Raw genomic sequence first — 19,387 nt, 5'->3', positions numbered from 1 at the left:
GTGTGTGTGTGTGTGTGTGTGTGTGTGTGTGTGTGTGTGTGTGTGTGTGGTGTTTGTATGTACCACAGAGCATGTGTGGAAGGCCAACTTTTGGAAGTCAGTTCTCTCTTTCAATTGTCTGGAGCCTCAGGCACACGCTCAGGTCGTCAGGCTTAGTGGCAAAGCACCTTTACCCACTATGTCACCTCGCTGTCTCCTGCTGTGGGATTTCTACGAGGTGGGCCTGACTAGAAGTAGATACAAAGGTTGGGTTTCTGAGATGAGAGCCTGCCCCGGGTTCCTTCACTCTGTCTGCCTCCTGGCCTATTAAGACTGAGGAGCCCTGGGAACACATTCCTACTGCTAAGCCCTCCCCATCAGCACAGGCTGAAATCCCTCTGACATCATAAGCCAAACAGACCTTTCTCCCTTTAAGCTATTTCTGTCCAGAGCACAAAAGTAACTAAGGCATGTGAGATCCATCCCACCAAGGAACCCTAGCTGGCTTTGGTTTGTTATAGCTACAAAAGGTGGCAGGAAAGAAGCTGCCCTGGTTCTGACTGACAGCTTTGAGAGGTGCTATGCCCCTACTCCTTGCCCTGCTGACCACATGTACATGGCCAGACTGGCCAGCTGGAGTATATAAGGCCACGTGGTTCACAGAAGGCTATTCTAGAAAGACGACCCAGCCTCTAGCTGAACACAGAGACTCACGAACCTGCTCCTAACTTTTCTCTTCCCCAGAGCACAACTGAACACAGCCCAAAGCACCCACCTCAAGAACTTAAACCAAAGTCATGTTTCTGTTGAAGCTGTCACACTTTGGGAAGATTTGTATACAGCAAGAGCCAACACTTCTTTATTAGAGTCAGAATTCCTCAAGGGCAGAAACTACTTCTTATCTCCTCCAGTGAGGAGGCTGCTCTGCGGCTGCTTGTCAAGCTTAATGTGGAGGTTCTAACGGAGCAGAGCTTCTCTGAATCCTGAGTCGTGGTCAGCCCTCCTCTGTCGGGGTAGAACATCCTTTTCGGATGCACATGAAGCTTGGAGGAGTGGCCCTCAAGGGAGGAAGGGCCTCAGCAATCCAGGATGGCAAGGACTGAAGCAAGATGACCTCCTAGGCAACACTTGCTGAACGTTGAATAATTACTGTTATTCCAGCAGTGACTGCTTCCTGCCCTAGACAATGACAGTGCTCACCTCTGGCTTCCAGCATCCAAGAGGCTCCCTGTAATTAACCCTACTCAGTTAGGCTGCCCAGCAGCCCAGAGAGGGTGATTATAGCACACAGTGTGTATAGGGATCAAGAGGGCTGGCTTAGAAGGGGTTACTAGGGGGGAGGAGGGTGCCAGATTCAGGGTGCTCCCAGTCTGTGTACCCATTAACAATTTTTTTTTTCTTTCTAGAGCACTTTGTATTGGCGGCTTGAAAGTAATCCCAGATGAACTCTGTTTAATGGCCACTTATAATAAGGGGCAAGAGCTATCACTTCTGTCGATGGATTTTGTGGGCGACTCATCTAGGAAACCAGGTAATCATCTGATTAACTAGTAAGTCAATAGAGGAAGGAGCCAGAAAGCAGCCTAGGAACAGGAAATAATTCTAGCAAAAAGAGGTACAAACACAGGCCAGCTGGAGGTGTGGCTCGGGTGGTAGAGAGTTTGCCTAGCATGCACAAAGCTCGAGGTTTGATACCCCAACACCACATGAAACTGGGCATGGTGGCACATGCCTATGAATCCAATACTTGGAAGGTAGAGGCAGGAGGATCAAGAATTCAAGGTCATTCTTGGCTATATAGAAAGATTGATGCCAGCCTGGGTTACTGAAGACCTGTCTTAAAACAAAACAAAAACAAAAACAAAACCCACAGGCTGGAGCCAGGCAGCCTGAATGGGTTTAGCTCCATAACCACTGTACCTTGGTTTCCCCATTCAAAATAAGTGGAGAATGACTGGAGCCTGGCACACTGCAGATGCCTTTAATCATCACCAGTCAAGAAATAGACTGTTGTGAGCAGAGGTACCCAGAACAAAGTCACACCTATGTTAAAGATCCTACAAAGCTGACTGATGAGAGCACTGTGCTTGTGGAGAGTCGGAATACGCCAGGTCCAGCGCCAAATTGCCTTGCTCTATCTTTAGTGCCCTTACAGCAATTCACTGGAGTCCTCTGTGTTGGACCTGACATCTTATGACCCTCAGATAAATCCTTTTGGAACATACAAGCTTACCAGAGCACCAGCGACCCATCACACATGTCAAGAATGTCAACCAGCATCTGACACCTCAAGCAGATCACCCTCCAACACCTACCTGCTGCCCTTGCCAGCGAGTCTGAAATGCCTTGCTTGGTGACCTTCTGCTGGTCTGTAACTACAACAAGCTCATGGAACCACTTCCATGGTGCGACATTTCATTCAGTGCAACCAGAGCCTGTGTGCCCTGGGCCATGGCTCTCTTTCACTTTGGACAGAGAGCTGTGTTTCACAGAAAGTTCTCAGAATCCCCTCCTGACTTCCCCACTGCCAACGTTCCCTCCACTCATCCACCTTCACTCTTTCAGGACAGTCACCAGTGGACAGAAACCACCTGGGCAGTCTCTAGAAGGAGGAGAAACAAGCAGCTGTTGTGGGGACAATATCAGAGATATAGGAATTACCCCAGGTGGCATTTCCCCCAGGGCACGCCTAAGGTCTGAGTACTGCAGAATAAACAGTTGTTAGTTCACTTTTCAGTCTGCAGATTTATAAGTAAAAGTGTATCTGCCAGTGTGGAAGGTCAGCCTCGGCCGCCATCAAGAGCATCCTGAGAGAGTGAGGTGGCATCTAGCCAGACCCCTCACTGCTGAAGACTCCTAAGTGCCAGGCCAGCTAGTTCTCTGCTAAAACAGGATGCCATGTGTGGAGGGGAAAATTTCAAATGTGTTAGCGCAAAGCCAAGATTTCCTCTTGAAGGGGTTGAAGGGGAATTGAAAAAGTATTCTGCTTTATTTAATGCCATGGATCTGGTCCCATGAAAGTGTTGGGGGGCTGGCGAAATGGCCCAGTGGGTAAAGACACTTGCCCTGTGCCTGACCATTCTCAGGGTTCTCAGTCCTCAGAACCCACACAGGAGAAGAAAAACAGACTCTTACAAGTTATTCTCTGACCTTCACACATGTGCCTGGCAAACGTGTCCATTCACATCCACACACAAATGAGAACAAATAAGTGGTCAGCGGGAATTCAGTTTCTGATGCTATTTAGTGGTGCTGGGACGAAGTTGCCTGCATCATAGGCAAGCCCTCTACCACTGAGCTACACCCCCGCCTCCTCTCGAAACTTTAAAAAAGCTAATCTTGAACTAACCAAAATTAATGCTTCTCTTGCTTCAGCTTCCCAAGAAGCAGAATTTCAGGCCTGAGCTATCAGGTCCGGTGGGGATGTGTTACACGTTGGTTTGGCTGCGTGTTGCTGGGAAGGTGTTTGGGATGAGATACACATTTGAGTTCACATTTGTTTTGGAGCAAACAGAGGCTCTTTCCAGATGTCAATGGGTTTTGTCTGGTCAGCTGAAGGCTTGAGTAGCCCAGAAGACTTACCTCCAAAAAAAAAAAAAAAAAAGCAGGGAATCTACTAGCACAAAGAGCAAAAGCACAGGCTCCTCACTGGGCTTCCTGCCACCTAACTTTGCATCTATAAGAAAATGGAGGGACGTTGAGGATGGAACCAAGATCATGCTGGCATGAGTGGTAGGGCTGAGGATTAAGCAGTCACACCCTGAACCTCCATCTCTCCTACAGAAGACAAATGACAAAGGGGAAAAAAAGGCTCAGAAAACAGCAAGGACTGAGCCAACCAATGTGTGGTCAATAAGAGTTACAGAAAAGCCAGGCTGAGGCTGGAGAGATGGCACAGCAGGTAGGGGCACCTGCCGCCAAGCCTGAAGAACTGAACTTGGTCTCAAGGCCCCACATGCTGAAGGAGGAAAGTGAATCCTCAGGTTGTCCTCTGACCATACTTAAAAACGTCCGTTACATCATTATTGTGTATGTGTGTGCACACCCCGCAACAACAATGTGGAAGACTGAGGACAACTTTGTGGAGCTGGTTTTCTCTTTCCACCTTTACGCGGTTCCAGGGAGTGATGTCAGGTCACCAGGCTTGCTCAGCAGGTGTCCTAGCCCACTGGGCAGTTTCACTGGCCCTTGTATAGTAATATTTTAAGGACCAGTTGCCTCACGTTGTGATTTGAGGTTGAGTTAAGAATATACATACAATTCATAAACAGTACACACTTGCATTCACTATATAAAAAGAGACATCTAATCGCCAGACACATGCTTCTCTTGAGGCTCAGGAAGAAACGCTGCATTCAGGGAGGGGAAATTGGTTTCTTTTTGCAATGCCAAGGACAGAAAATTCTGGGCCTTCTCGTACTAAGCAGGTCCTTGTCCGCTGACCTGCACTCGTGGTTCTCCTCACATTGTTTGACTACATTACCCAGGCTGGCCAGGAATTTTCTCTGTAGCCCAGACTGGCCTTGAACTCGCAATCCTCCTTGTCTCCACCTCCCAAACAGCTGAAATACAAGTCAGTGCCACCAGGCTCGGCCTGATTTATGTTTCTAATACCAAAAGCCCACAGACAGGATGTTGGACACCATACCATCCACACTGTCAAGGAAGGCAAGCTCCTTATCCAGCCTTCCTTCACCTCCTTTACTCCCCAGCCAACTCCATCTCTTAGCAATCGGGGCAGAGAGCACCTGCTAAGCTAAGTGGCTCCTCCAAAGAGTCAGGAGCTGGGGGCAAGCAGCATGGCCACATGGCTGTCCCTGAATGGCAGCAAAGCCTGGGTGCCATGGGAGCAGCCTGTGAGATTTTTCTGGTGATGGCTTTTTGTGAAAAAAAAAAAAAAAAAAAAAAGCTTTTTCACTTTTTGGTGAAAAGTGACAAGCTATGAGGGAAGCAGTGTGAGCATGCTGAAGACCCGACTTTGCCAACCCTGCAGGTTTGTCCTACCCTGAGACCCAGCACATGGGCCTTACTCCTGTGTCCTGCAGCTGTTTGTGGAGGATAGACCTGGGACAGGGAGTGACAGCACAATTTCCCAGAGGGTAGAAGGCAGGGAAGCTGTGAGGCCTAGCATCCCATGCTTTCAGCAGCTGGGAAGACAGGTCCACAGCCAGTGACGGACCTGGCGTGAACACGGGGAGTGTCAAACACAGTGCCAGGGGCTCCACCACCTCCTCACACTCCTGCACTCCTGCTCATATTTTTCTTTAAACTAGATTAAGCTTACACGCATTCCCTGCCCCCCCAAGCAGGATCTCATGTAGCCCAGGCTAGCCTCAAACTGGCTATATAGCTCAGAAGTACCTTGAACCGATAGTCCTACTTTCATATGCTAAGTGCTGGGATTATGGGTGTGCATACTCCCCATGCCAGGTTCACAGCATTTAAGAAACACTCAGGGTAAATGTGAGCCTGTCACTTTTGCTGTTTGTTTGTTTGTTAACATTTTCTGTATATTATAGAGATCATCTCTAAGTAGCTTCAGGCACTTGTATCTCACCTTAGTGTGCCCATGATTAAGCTCCTTTAGGCTCTGACTTGGAAGCATGACCTGTGTCTCCAGGACATAAACAGATGTCATTTGGTCTGATGTGGAACCTGGCAGAGCCAGGGGGAGGGGAGGTATAGAGGGGGCAGCAGAGCCGTGTGTGTGTGTGTGTGTGTGTGTGTGTGTGTGTGTGTGTGTGTGTGTAGGGGGGGGGGGCAGCAGCCCTGACCCTAGCTGTCATCTCTTAGGTCTTCCAAGCCCTCCCCTGCTCCTGCATCCCCTCTCATCCCTGGAGGCTGAAGCTTCCAACTCATTGTTGACCCAGCTCACAGAGCCTCCTTTCTGAGACTCCTCTCCAGGGGCAGGAGAAGGCAGGTACCTGTGATGGATACAACATTGAAGGACACAGACACAAGGTCCCTGTGCCTGCCATCCCTAGCCACTCTTAAAACAACGCCACTGAAAGTGATGGCAAAAGTGTGCATCTGAATTGACTTGGGAAGAAAGCATGCCTTGAGGAATGCATGCCTCTGAAAGGACAGAGAACACTGCTCACAGAGAGGAAGGGAAGGGAAGCAAACAACAACAGAAGCAATGGGAAGAGGGGATTAAGAATTGGAGCCTGCTAGTGGTGGCGCATGCCTTTAATGCCGACATTCAGGAAGAGGAGACAGGTGGATCCTTGAGTACCAGGCAAGTTCTAGGACAGCCAGGGCTACACAGAGAAACCCTGTCTCAAAACAAATGAACGAACAAACAAACAAACAAACCAACAAAACCATAACTAGAGCCAGAGTCTAGAGGGATCTTCAGGGGCTGGGGATGTGGCTGAGTGGTAGATTACTTGCCTACTTTATAATATCCTGGGTATGGCAGTACATGCTTGTAATCCTAGCACTCCAAAGGTGGTGCCAAGAAGATGACAAGTTCATGGCCATCTTCAGCTACATTGAGTTTGAGGTCAGTCTGGCTACAGTTGAATTCCAGGCTACCATAGGCTATAGGACACACGAAGAGGAGCCTGTCATCTCAGCTCAGGAGGCTGAGGCAGGGGACTGACAATTCAAAGCCAGCCAAGACAACTTAGATCCAGTGTCAAGTTTTTAAAAAAGAAGAGAGAGGGCTGGGGATGCAGTTCAGTGATAGAGCTCTTGTCTAGCATTGAGGAGCCCTAGGTTCAATCCACAGTGTCACCAGCAAGAGACAGAGGAACAAGCTCAGCCCCAGTGGGTGGCAGAATGACAGCAGAAGTTGGTGAGTTCAGAGAGGGATGCAGTCCTGTGTCCAATGCACTTGGGGGACCTGAAAAACTACCTGTGAATGGCCCCACCCTCCCGAAAGGCTGATGTCATTCCTTCCAGGTGGGGACTGGGAATTGCATTTTATCACAGCTCCTTGGGCGGTTCTGATGGGCAGCCAGCCAAGGACCATGGAGCCAGATCATACAAAGCCTGGGCTTTTTGGGGGGTGGGGGTGGGGTGGGTGGACGGGCGGGCGGGCTTTATTTTAGGAGCAATCGAAACTACTGAAGAGTTGTTAAGTAGGGTGGTAAGAGCCACCTGGCCAGCTTTGCTTCTGCCTGATCCTTGTGGGTGAAAATGGAAAGTGGATTTCAGGGCCTCAGTGGATATGGGGATAGTCCTCAAAAGTTTGGATGGGCTATCAATGAGGAAGATGATGTTGGTCTAGGCCAAGATGGTGGCCATGGTGAACAAGAGAGGGGTGGGTTTTAGAACTAGAGCCCGCAGGAAAAAGTGGAAGGTGGATTCTGTCATCCAAAGCAAGTTGGTGATGGTGTTAGTGCGCTTGGTCTGGGCTAGGAATCTTGTTCTCAGCCTCCTGTAGGCACTTGAGTTGCCTGGTCGTCCTGCTGGACTTTGGGACACATTCTATTGTAATAAGAGGTTTTCCTGCCACCTTTTGACTTAAAAAGAGCATATCGTCTAATGACATTAAGTGTTGTCATAGGCACATGTAAAGGATGGGCAGGGAGCCGGCTCAGTTGGTAAAGTGGTTGCCTTGCAGAGGAAGACCTGAGTTCAATCCCCAAAACAACAACAACAAACTTTGACTACTGATGCATGCTTGTAATCAAAGTGTTGGGGAGGCAGAAACAGGTGGGTCCCTGTGGCTCACTGGCCATCTAGTCCAGTCTACATGGAAAGTCCCAAACCAGTAAGAGACCCTGCCTCAAAAACCAAGGTGGACAACACCTGAGGAGCCAAGGTTGTCTTCTGGCCTCATGTGCACACACCACACCCACATAAGCACACATATGCTTTCATATACAGAATACACTGAGGAGCAAGAGTAGTAAGATGCCTTGTGCCATCTTGTCAAATCGAGCCTTGGAGGACTGAGACCACTATTTTGGAGAAAACATATTTGATATCCAGGATGCCCGTCAGGACTTCTAGAACGAAAGAACATTCTGGACCCAAAGACCAGGATTATTTCAAGGGAAGAAAGCACATGCCTAGTTCTGACAAGAAGAATAGAGGGGGACTGGTGTGTCTGATGGCGCCCAGCTGCCCTGGCAACAGATCCTAACTTGCAAGCTGTGAGATTGGAGCATGCTCCTTATAGGCACATTCATGAGAGCAGAGATAATAACAGTTTCTACCTTTAAATGAGTAAAGGGAGGTACCGCACGTGGCCGGCAAACTGCTCCAAAGGCAGCAGTGGTAATTACTGTCATTACTGCTGATAACACTGCTAAGTAGGGGCCATTTTCTCCTGCCCTAAATAATGTCAAGCTAATGCATAGTGTGAGACTCAGGTCTTCACCCATCTGCTTGAGTTCTCTGCCAAGCCCTGGGTAGCCAGGCCTGACGCTGTCACCTGCCTGGATGACTGCCCGAGAGCATACTAGCTGGTCTTTCTTCTCCAAACCACTGCTAGCATTCATCCGTAGCAACCAGAACTGAACTTATTTTACTTAGTGGCCGTCCACCCTGTGCCACTCCACAGAGATGCCCGCCGGGCTGGATGACAACTCAACTTACCACCTTGCCCCTGGATGACCACGTGTGGGCCAGCTGATGCCCCAGAGCCATGAGCACCCTGTGAAGTGCCCACCCTCGCACCCGTGAACTCCCACTGCTTGCCAGTGCAGGAAAGAACAACGTGTAAGAGCCAGCACACAAGTAACTAGTGCATTCATTCCCTTCACTCATTCAGGCTACCCAGTGCCTTGGCCTCTCCCTTCCTCAGAGGCTAGTCTATTGGATGCACCCTTCTGGGCATTGTTCCTTAAATAAACACAATCCATGTGATGGCACAGAGCATGTAATGACAGGTTTTGTTTATTTTTATATGAATAATACATGTTTTATTATATAGCTTTTTGTTATCGTTCTTCGTGTGTGTGGGGAGTGTGGGCACATGCATGCCACAGCATATATGTGGAGGTCAGAGGTCAACTTCCAGGGTTGGCTCTCATTCCACTATGGATCCAATTCATGTTGTCAGGCTTCCACAGCAAGTGTTTTTACCCAATCAGCTATTTTACTGTCCCTCATATATAGTTTTGATAATGTGTGTGTGTGTGTGTGTCTGTATGTGTTCATGTGTGTGCAGGCACAAGTGGCTCATGTCTATGTAAATGTCAGAAGGCCTCAGTGCACTTCTTTCCTTTCCTCCCTCCCTCTCTTCCTTCCTTTCTCTTCTCTTTTCTTTTGAGACAGAATCTCTGACTAGTCTGGATTCAGCAATAGGCTAGGCCTGGCTAACCAGCAAGCCCCAGGGATCCACTCTGTCTGTCAGCACTAGGATTGTAAGCACACTCAGTTTTTCTGTGTGAGTCTTGGGGGTCAAACTCAAACTCAAGTCTGTTTTTCTTTTTGTTTTATGCCTGATAGCTCCACATCTCAATACTTTTTTTTTAATTTGATAATGTCCCAGGTGGTGACGACAATGCATGCCTTTGATCTCAGCACTCCAGAGGCAGGGACAGGTGGATCTCTGTGAGTTCAAGGCCAGCTTGGTCTAGAAAGAAAGCGAGTTCCAGCACAGCTAGGACTACACAGAGAAACCGCTTGCTAAGGAAGCCTGACAACATGAATTGGATCCTCAGAATCCATAGTGGAAAACCAAAATCCAAAACAAAACAAAAAACCCACAGCCCTGTGGTAAGGCACCTTTCTCTGTGAGCCATCTCAACCCCCTGAACCCTGTTCTTAATGATGTAAAATATTCTAAAAAAAAAAAAAAAAGAAAAAGAAAAAGAAAAAAAAAAAAGAAAAAAAAAAACGACTAAAGATATTCTACTTACTATCCCTGAATGCATGGGTACTAGCAGAATTCTAAAAGGCTTTCCTAGCCCACATCCTGCCCAATAGGAAAACTTTAGGAAATGCTAGCACACTGTATTACAGGCTTCTCAGGAATGGAATCCATCAGTCATGGAGCAGGTACACCTTGACTCAGCAGACCCTGACCAGATGATGATCAGCTTGACAGGGACTCTCCCTCCAGGTTGCTCACAGGAGACAGCTGCCTAATAACATCCACAAGACTGAAATGGACAAGCCCATCTTTCTCAGCCTCACATTGCTTCTAGCAAATCCAAACACCTCACGCTACTTCCTCAGACATCTACAGGTCACCTTCTCTGACGCTCAGAGCAACCAGTAAAGGTCATGGGACCTTTGCTGAAGACGAGGTGGTTCCATCAGTCCCTGTCTGAAGCTGAGCATGCGGCTTTGCTGAAGAAGCATGTATAGGGGAGTTCCCCAGTGTGTGTGGATTAGTTTCCTAATCAAAAGTGTCTCAAAAATATGAATAAGCAAAATTAAAACTTTAAGTGTGGGCCTCTGAAAGACTCTACTGATTGAGGTATTGAAGCAGAGGCTGAGACTCATAGCCAAACTTTGGGCAGAGTGCAGGGAATCTTATGAAAGAAGGGGGAGATAGAAAGACCTGGAGAGGACAGGAGTTCCACAAGGAAAGCAACAGAACCAAAAAACAAAACAACAACAACAAAAAAACCTAAGCCCTAAGGACCCTACAGAGACTGATACCCCAACCAAGGACCATGCATGGAGAGGACCTAAAACCCCAGCTCACAGACTCAGTCTCCAAGTGGGTTCCCTAGTGAGGGGAACAGGTACTGTCTCTGACATGAACTCAGTGGCTGGCTCTTTGATCACCACCCCATCGGCAGGTGGGGGGGGGAGCAGCCTTACCAGGCCACAGAGGAAGACAATGCAGCCACTCCTGATGAGACCTGATAGACCTGATGAGACTGATAGGGTCAGATGGAAGGGGAGGAGGACCTCCCCTATCAGTGGACTAAGGGAGGAGCATAGGATGAGAAGAGAGAGGGATGGGGAGAGATTGGGAGGAGACAAGGGAGGGGGCTACAGCTGAGATACAATTTGCATAAATTGTAATAAACGATAATAATACTAACTTTGAGTGTGAAATGGGCCAGTGAGATGGCTCCCTAAAGGTACAAGCCTGACTTACCTGCATGTGAACACATGGTAGAGGAGAGAACCCCTCCTAAAGGATGTGCCACGTGCAGATGGTGACACTTGGTGTCTGTGCCTCCACACACACACAAACACACTAAAAGTAATAAATTATTTAAAATGTGAAGTGATCAAAATACATTTTATCCATGTTTGGAATTTTCATAAATTAATAAAAATGTCGTATTAAGTATGTATGAAATGTGTCCCCATTAGAAAAACACCTTCCTAAAAGGCAGTTGCCTGGTGCTAAGATTTTTGCCAAACTTGAAGATCACCTGTGCTTATTAACTACTTTAATTTTTAAAAATGTTTTAGAGGTTTAAAAAACATAAATTTTCATTTGACCCCACAGGAGTATCTGTGAAACTATAGGTTCATGTTTACAATTATTTTCAGATGCCAACCAAGGAAAATATATAATTCTTTGTTTTATGTCAGGCCATAAAACTTTTATTTTAAAATCATCCTGGGCACTAGCAGAAATGCATAACTCTTGGAGAAAAATTTATTAATTCATATTAATGAGATCATCTCCTCAAAATGTTTAAAAATACTTTCATTAAAAAAAAAAGGCAAGGTCACAAGATGAGTTGGTGACATGTTAGCAGAAGGAAAAAATGAGGGCCAGCAAAATGGCTCAGTGGGTAAAGGCGCTTGCCACCACGCCAAGCCCAAAGACCTGAGTCCAGTTTCCAGCACCTGCGGCGTGGAAGGAGAGAAACAACTTTTGCAGGTTGCCCTCTGACCTCCACACAGGCGTGCCTTGATTGTGTACATACCAGCACACACACACAATAAGTGTAATAATGTTTCCAAAGAGAAAGAAAAATCGTACATGAGGAGCTCTGCTGCTGAGGAACTGAACCTATAGTCTAGGAGCCGTCTGCAGTGGGGACTAAGCTGTCCTGCGTTGTAACAGCTATTTTGCACCCCAGATTTCTGAGGATGGTGCTAATATCAAATATCATATTGGTGACCCCTCACTCATCTCTGGACCCTAAGTCCAAGGAAACTTGTAGATGCTGGTGCACTCAAGCCTGACAAGAATGGAAAAGTTTTCTCTTCCCTCTAGAGCCTCAGTCCACACGGAACAGAAGCCTAGCTGCCCAAGGAAAGTGAGGCCCAGGAGCTCAGTTCTACATCTGCCTAGAACTTACTAAGCAAAGACAGTATCTCAGCTAGGAAGAGGAATGGTTCGTGTACTTGGTTTCTTTCCAGCCTCCCTCCTCCTACATCCTGCCCCAAGACGAGCCAGTTTTTCTAGAGCCCGGCAGCTGTCACTGAAGGTCCCCAGATGCGCTAAGAAAAGTGATCCACCACCCTTAAGAGTGTCTTCTCCGACAGTCTTCCCCTGGAATCCTAGATAAACATGCCACGAGAGTCTCTCAACCTATGAGGCTGGGATCCGGATCCACTGACCACTTCCTGGTCAGTGAACTCTTCACCTGAGCTCTACCTCCACAAAGATGCCTAGGCCTGCCACCAACTTACTGTGCAACCTTGGACAACCCATACCACCTCTCTAGTTTTTATGCCTTGCTGTCCAAAATGGAGTTTTCTAAATTCTTTAGGTCCTGAAATGCACTTTTTCCCCCTATGCCAGTGAATGCAGGGAATGCTTGCCCTTTGCAGGCATCTGTCCCCAGGTTGGCTAGCCTAAAAAGTCCAAGTGACTCTAGAATGCAGAAGTCCTAAGTTGTCATCACCATCTGCCTCAGCCACCAGCCTCACTTGGGGTGTTGGGTTGCCAGCGAGCACGCTGGCTGGCTGGAAGCCTCTGATATTTTTAGAGCCCTCGTGGGTCTGGCCCTAACAAGAGTCAGATGTGTTTAATTCCTGATTCTGCCAAAGGCCTGCCTACATCCCACCTTAACCGTGCTCTTAGGGCAACGCCTGCAGGGAGCAAAGCAACACCATGCCAGTGAGGGGGCGAGGTGGGGTACCTCCTCTTCGTCCTCTCCCAGGTACCCCATCCCAGGCTCAGATTCCAGAAATGCGTGTTCCTGCTGAGGCCTCTCTGCCGACCTTTAACTCACTCTTCAAAGGGAGTTCTGCTCCCCAACCCCAGAACAGGGACCCAAGCCCACCTTTGGGTCCTGATGCCCAGCGCCAGTTGAGCCACCCGTGGCTTAAGCACCTGCTCCACCTTAGCTTTGGAAGCCTCTGACCGCATGACCGACATCGGCATCAACCACACTCATAACCATTATCTACTCCACCGGCCCCCAAGAGTGGCTGACCTACCATCTCTGGGTCAGCCTCAGGGTCCCAAGCCATTCCATGTGGCCTGGAAAAGTATTTATATAGTTTTATATAGTTTCTGTGGTGTCCCTTGGAGTTGGTCCACTGTGACAAGGAACTACCTTCCATTGCACCTCACTGTGAGCAGGGAGGCTCTGGGAAGAGAGAAGGCCCCTGGCAGCAGTGTCAATATGTACCTGGGCATAAGCTAGAAACTCTGGCAACTGGCCTACTGTGAAGATAAGACACAGGGAGAGAAGCAAAGCTGTAAGGAGGGTGTGTCAGTGAGAGAGAGAGAGAGAGAGCAGGTGTGAGCGTGTGTATGTGTGAGTGCATGAGTGTGAGAGTGTGAGCAAGGGCAGGAGCACTCTGTCTACATTTACAGTTCAATTCCCTCGTGGAGCAGGGTGAGCTTGAGAGGGGGCCTTCCCCGCAGGTGGGGATCCCCGCCCAGCCCTGCTCTCTCTTCCCTACTGGCTCCCTCCCCAGCTTCCCACACCAACACCCTTGCCCAGATTGCAGGCCAACCTCAGCTTCTGCATTTGAGGGACAGAGAAGGCTCCAGGTTGTGTGGCCTGCTCACTGCCTCCCATCTGACTACTCGTCCCTGTGGGGGTGGAGGTGGTAAAGATCCAAAAGCCCTTGGAGGAAAAACAGGTTCTGCACCTTCTGGCCACCCGGAGTGCCTCTCTAGGCTGTGGGCTGGCAGCTATCTGCCCACATACCTTGCAGGGGACCCACACCTCTAAAAAGGCCTCTTCCCATTTCCTGCAGCCTGCTGAGGTATCTCCTGGTGGGAATGAGGGAGGGCACAGGGGAAATGGAGGGGTTGTGGCCTCACAGCCTGGAGCCACTAACTCTGCCAGGTCTCTGGGCCAGGTTCCTCCACTTTCAAGAGGAGGGCGTGCTGTGCTGGGACAGTCCAGAATAAGGATCTCTGGGAGGAGCGGAGGAGGCACACGGAGCCCGTGGTATACCCCCATAGGCTTTCCGCATCCCTTGGGTCTCCCCTGGAACCTACATGGATCCATCCTTCAGAACCTCTACCCTTATTTGAAAGTGATATTCCAGGGAGAGGTGGGCAGCCTCCACTCACGCCTGGTTTTTAGGATTTCTCTCTGCTTCAGGTGGCTAGAGTGTCTCTTGTGGTAAAATACAGATAACATTTATGATTTAAACCATTTGTAATTGTACAAGCACATGGCCTGAAATGAACCAGCAATGTTGAGTAACCCTCACCACTATACTCAAAACTTTCCGTCATATTCAACCAAAACTATCCCTGTTAAATATTCCAAAATCACACCCATCTCCATTCCCTGGCGACCATCATCACCCACTAGTCTATCTTTGAATTTGCAGGGTTTAGGAGCTTCATAATAGTGGGGTCCCCCTGAACGGAGGCTAGAAGCTCCAGTTCTCCTCCAAGCCTGTCATGCACACTCAATTATACCTCCTCTTTGCGTGGAATCACGGGTGCCATCCCTCCTTCTCATTAAAGCCCTCAGACCTGCCACAGTAGGCAAGAGCAGGCAGGGGTACTCATCCTTGGAGCTTCCCCCCAAGCTGGGACGCCTTTAAGAACCCAAGAAAGTTGCCCCGCGCCGCTATGGGGCGCCACGGAGCCCAGGCCGGAGGAGCGCGCAGCCCGCCAGGGCCCACGGACCGGGTCTGGACACAGCAGGTCCGGCCTGATTAGCACGGCTTGGGAATCCCACGCTATCACAGGCGACAAGTGGGCTACGCTGGACTTTGAAAGCTTTGGGCCAGAGGTGGCTGGGAGGGGATCCGCCCTGACTCTTCCCAAAACTTTTCCCGCCCGCTTCAGCACAAAAGGCAATGAATGCCACCCTGGGGTGGCACGGTGGCCTTGGGGGCCCAAAAGGGGAGGTCTGCGCCCCAGAGGTCTGGAAAAGGAGCAACGGGGCTGTCGCATGGACTGCACCCCAACCCCTCCAGGTCAACCACGGATCTCCGGGCCTGTCCCGATGCCTAAAAAGGACAGAACTCTCCTCTGTCATCCCGGGACCCCGACATCACCGCTGTCCCCGGGCGCGCCCCCAACTCACCGGGTGCAGGCGTCCGGACGCAGTGACGGGTTGTGCGCGGGGTGAGGCGCCGGCTGTTTTGAAGTTCTGGGCTGGGACTGCTCGGCCTCCTCCGCCCTCAGGGCCGCCGAGCCTCCTCCCCGCCGCCCTCTCCCAAGCCCGCCTCCCGGTCGGTGATGTCAGGACCCGCCGAGCCAGGGGGCGGGACCGCGGGAGGCCGACGGGGACCCCCCAGCGGCTGCCGGCTGCCCTGTGGCACTCAGCAAAGTTCAAGGGCGCTGGAAGTCTTCTGCTGGAGTTCTCATCTCTGTCACCCCTCTTCTCTTGACTTCAGGGTGAGGACCTTTGATTCCCCTTTTCTTCCTAGCATCCACCTGTCTCTCTTACTAATTTAGCTGGTTGTTAATCTCTCCTGCCTCAGTTTCCCATGATGGAAACTGAAGGCATGGTGGGACCTTGCCCTAAGGCCTAAAAGCCATACATACACAGTGCCTTGCTCATGGAGGGGTGGGGGGGTAGATGCGAGCCAAGCCGTAACTGAAAAATTTAGAGTTCCTCCCTGAGGTAAGTCCACCGTTAGGAGCAATCTTAAGAGTTTTCCATGTCTGGCCAGGTTTATAATCTTAACTATTGAGAAGTCTGAGGTGGAGGATCCAAATTCAAGGCCCACCTGGGGCACAGAATGAGTTCAAAGCCATCCCTTGATACTTGGTAGGAGCCTGACTCAAAACTTAAAAAGAAGGCCAAAGATGAGACTCCATGTTCCCATGCTTGCCTGGCATGCACAGACACATGAGTTTCACCCCAATACCCCCCATTCCTCCTTTCCTCCTTGCAACCTCCCCAAACTAATACCCATATATCCCCTCTTAAATATCACTCCCAAATTATTTATGGAAATAAATTTCCATCCTGGGAGTTTATTGTTCCTGAGAATGACCAAAAGACCCACAAATACCTTCTCATCTCCTCAGTCTCCACCTGAAAACTGGCAGACAGCCCGGAAGGCTATGGAAGTAAGCCAGTGGCCCGAGCCCCATCCTGTGTTGAAGGGGATGTTTTACAGTTGAAGACATCCAGACACAGGGCCCAGCACAATACAGACTTGTAATTTTACAGGATTGTATTACTTGTACAAACCAAAAATAAAAGGCAACTAGCTTTTTCCTGTAGTGACAAACGGGAACTCACACACAGTTGTGGTCTCCATTGGGCATTGTGTTCTCTCTCTCTCTCTCTTAAAGCATTTTTAAAAGCTCTGTGTGTGTGCATCTGGAAAACCAACTTTGCAGAGTTGGTTTTCTCCTTCCTCCTTGCTGCTGCCTCTGGGGATCACCAGGCTTGCACAGCTAGTGCCTTTACCTGCTAAGCCATCTTGTTGGTTCACTTATTTCTCTGTTTTCAGTATTTTTGTTGCATCTATTTATCTATCCATTCACTTGTGTGTGGAAGGCACACATGGAGATCAGAGAGACCCTTCCATTGTGTAGATCCTAATGCTAGAACTTGGGTCCTCGAATTTTAGTGGCCTCAAATTTAGGTTCCTCTGTTCCTGTTGCAGTGATAAACCCCAGGACCAAAAACAACTTAAAAGGACTGATTTCACCTTGCACTTCAGGAAGCAGTTCATCGCTCAGGGCAGGGCAGGGCAGAGACTCTGGAGGAGCGCTGCTTACGGAACTGCTTGCCCTGGCTTGTTCGATGACCTGTGTAGTCCAGACCCACACACCAGCCCACGGATGGTCGTGTCCACAGCAGTGGTCAAGAAACTGTATCACCAACATGCTCACGGACTAATCTGACGGAGGCAATGGTTCAATCGCTGTTCCCTCTGGGTTGGTGTCAAGTTGACAGCTGAGCTAACAATGACATCCATCTTGCTGGCCCCTGATTTTTTTTATTATTATTATTTTGTTTGTTTGTTTATTGAGACAAGGTTTTTAATATAACCCAGGCTGCCCTTAAACTCTCAACCCTTCTGCCTCTCAACCTTCCAAGTGCTAAGGTAACAGATCTGCATGGCAAATACCACCCCCACCCACACATACAACCACCCCAAGCCAGGCTGCTGGGTTTTAATGTTCATGGGCATTGTTTTAAAATTCAGTTGCAGAGCTCTGTAGAGGGAAGCTCTCACTGGGTCTAAGTCAGAGATTCCTTGGGGGACATGAGAGCTCCCCCACCCAGCCCAAAGGGTCACTCCCCCAGGCCTCCAGCTAATGCAGTTGGTCTAGGATCTCACTTGCATGGGAAAGGCCAATGAAGGCTCATCCCCTAAGCAAGAGAGTCATTGCACTGAGGACAGGAGATGCTACTTTGAGCTAAGGCCTCTCTGTCCCATAGTCATCTGGAAAACAGAAAACCCAAAGGCTTTGCCAGAAGGGAAAGTTCTGGTGGCTACTATCATTTTCTAAGCATTAGCCATGTGTTAAACTTTATCAACATTAGCTTGTAATTGTTGTTATTGAGACAAGGTTTCATGTAACCCAGGCTGGCCACCAACTTGTTACTAAATATCCAAGGATAACCTTGAACTTCTGATCCCCCTGCCCAGAGTGCCAGAATGACAGGTGTGCACCACCATCAGCTTCTGTGGTGAGGGATGGAACCCAGGGCTTCTGGATTAGGCAAGCACTGTACTGACTGTCAGGTCCCTTGTTTGACAAGCATTAGCTCTAGCGCAACACTGCAGCCTGAAAACAACAAGCTCCTTTTATCCATGAAGAGACTGAGATGCGGGCATCTCTGAGAGGGCCCTGCACAAAGGCCCTATAGGAATGACAAAGTGTTTATTTTAATATATTCATTCGAAAGGAAGCCGAGTGTTACCAAACAGGAAGCCAGCGCCATCCTCCAAAAGTAGAAGATAAACTCACAAATATAAACACCACCAAAGTAAAAGAGTTAGCAAACTGTGGCCAGATGGTGTTGACTGAAAGAGCTACAAGCCCAAGGTTAAGGTCTACTGCAAAGGATGATGGAAGGCAGTGACAGCAGGAGCTGTCAGCTAGAGGAGCGCTCAGGCAGAATCCCTGCAAAGGACCAATATTTCACCACAGGAGGGAAAGCTGGGCGTGGCCTCTTCCATCTTCTCTGGGGCCTCTTGCTGATGGGTGTGTCCTGAATTGAGAAGAACCAGAACAGAACGGAAGAAAGGAATGGGCGGATTGAGTCTCTCTTCTCTAGACCTGCGCAGGAGCCTCGCCCACCTGTCCCTTCACCAGCCACTTTCTCTTTATACGGCTTTCTCCAGGGCATGGAGGCAGAAGCTTGTCTTACTCCTGGCATTTCAATAATGAACTTGAGACTCCAACATGGTTTGTGAGGGAGAGGGGTGGTGTGTTCCATAGAGTTCTCACTCCCAAAACTTTGGTGCCACAGCACACATGCCCACTCTAGCTGCTCTGGGTGGGCGGGGCACATTCTCCCACAAGCTGGAGCTGGACCATGTGACTTACTTCAACCAATGAGCAATTAACAACAAGGCACTTGTGAAAGCCAGAAAACCTTTGGGCAGTAGACAGTTCCTGTAACATTTTTGCCATTTCCATGAGTAAAATAGCGTTCTGGTATCCACCTGCACCCCCAAAAATCTGCTTGGAGCAGAGCTACAGTGAGTAGGTTGCAGAATTTCCCCCTGAGGCCCAGAGCTGCTGAGAGGTGGGTGAGTTACTCATGCCCATTTCTGTATAGCACTCTGGCCTCTTGGCTACTTGTCAAAGGCTGATTACTAACAGGATCATTTTTCTTGGAGACAGGGTGACTGAAGACATGGAAAGTCGTGGAGAAAGACGACATGAGGGGTTAGCTCAGTTTGGGGAAACAGAGGGCCTATAGATACGGCTCAGGGTTAAGACACTTAAGCCACAATCATGGGGCCTGGCAGATCCCAGCAGCCATGTAACAAGCTGAGCATTCTTGGAAACACCTATAACTCAGAGCAGAACAGAGGCAGGAAGATTGCTGGAGAGCACTGCCTTCTAACCTAGAGAAAGTCATGTTCAGGGAGAGACCTTGCCTCAAAGGAATAGGTGGAGAGTGATAGAGGAGGACATCTGACACCCTCTTCTGGCCCCCATATGTGTACTTGCACACAT

At 49.2% G+C, this 19,387-nt stretch overlaps 1 protein-coding gene across 1 annotated transcript in view; it reads right to left on the bottom strand.

Annotated features, from left to right (window-relative positions):
* Window positions 1–15,442, bottom strand: part of Emp2 (epithelial membrane protein 2) — a 32,776-nt gene extending 17,334 nt beyond the window's left edge. Inside the window, exon 1 of the mRNA XM_055597683.1 lies at window positions 15,312–15,442. The gene's annotated coding sequence lies outside the window, so the exon portion shown is untranslated. The remainder of the gene's footprint in view (window positions 1–15,311) is intronic.
* Window positions 15,443–19,387: the final 3,945 nt, after the last annotated feature.

The sequence above is a fragment of the Psammomys obesus genome, unplaced genomic scaffold (genome assembly GCF_907164565.1).
Source record: "Psammomys obesus unplaced genomic scaffold, mPsaObe1.curated_primary_1811, whole genome shotgun sequence".
Taxonomy (NCBI): domain Eukaryota; kingdom Metazoa; phylum Chordata; class Mammalia; order Rodentia; family Muridae; genus Psammomys; species Psammomys obesus.
Note: the sequence above shows the minus strand (reverse complement) of the source record. Positions and strands in the feature narration are given on the sequence as shown.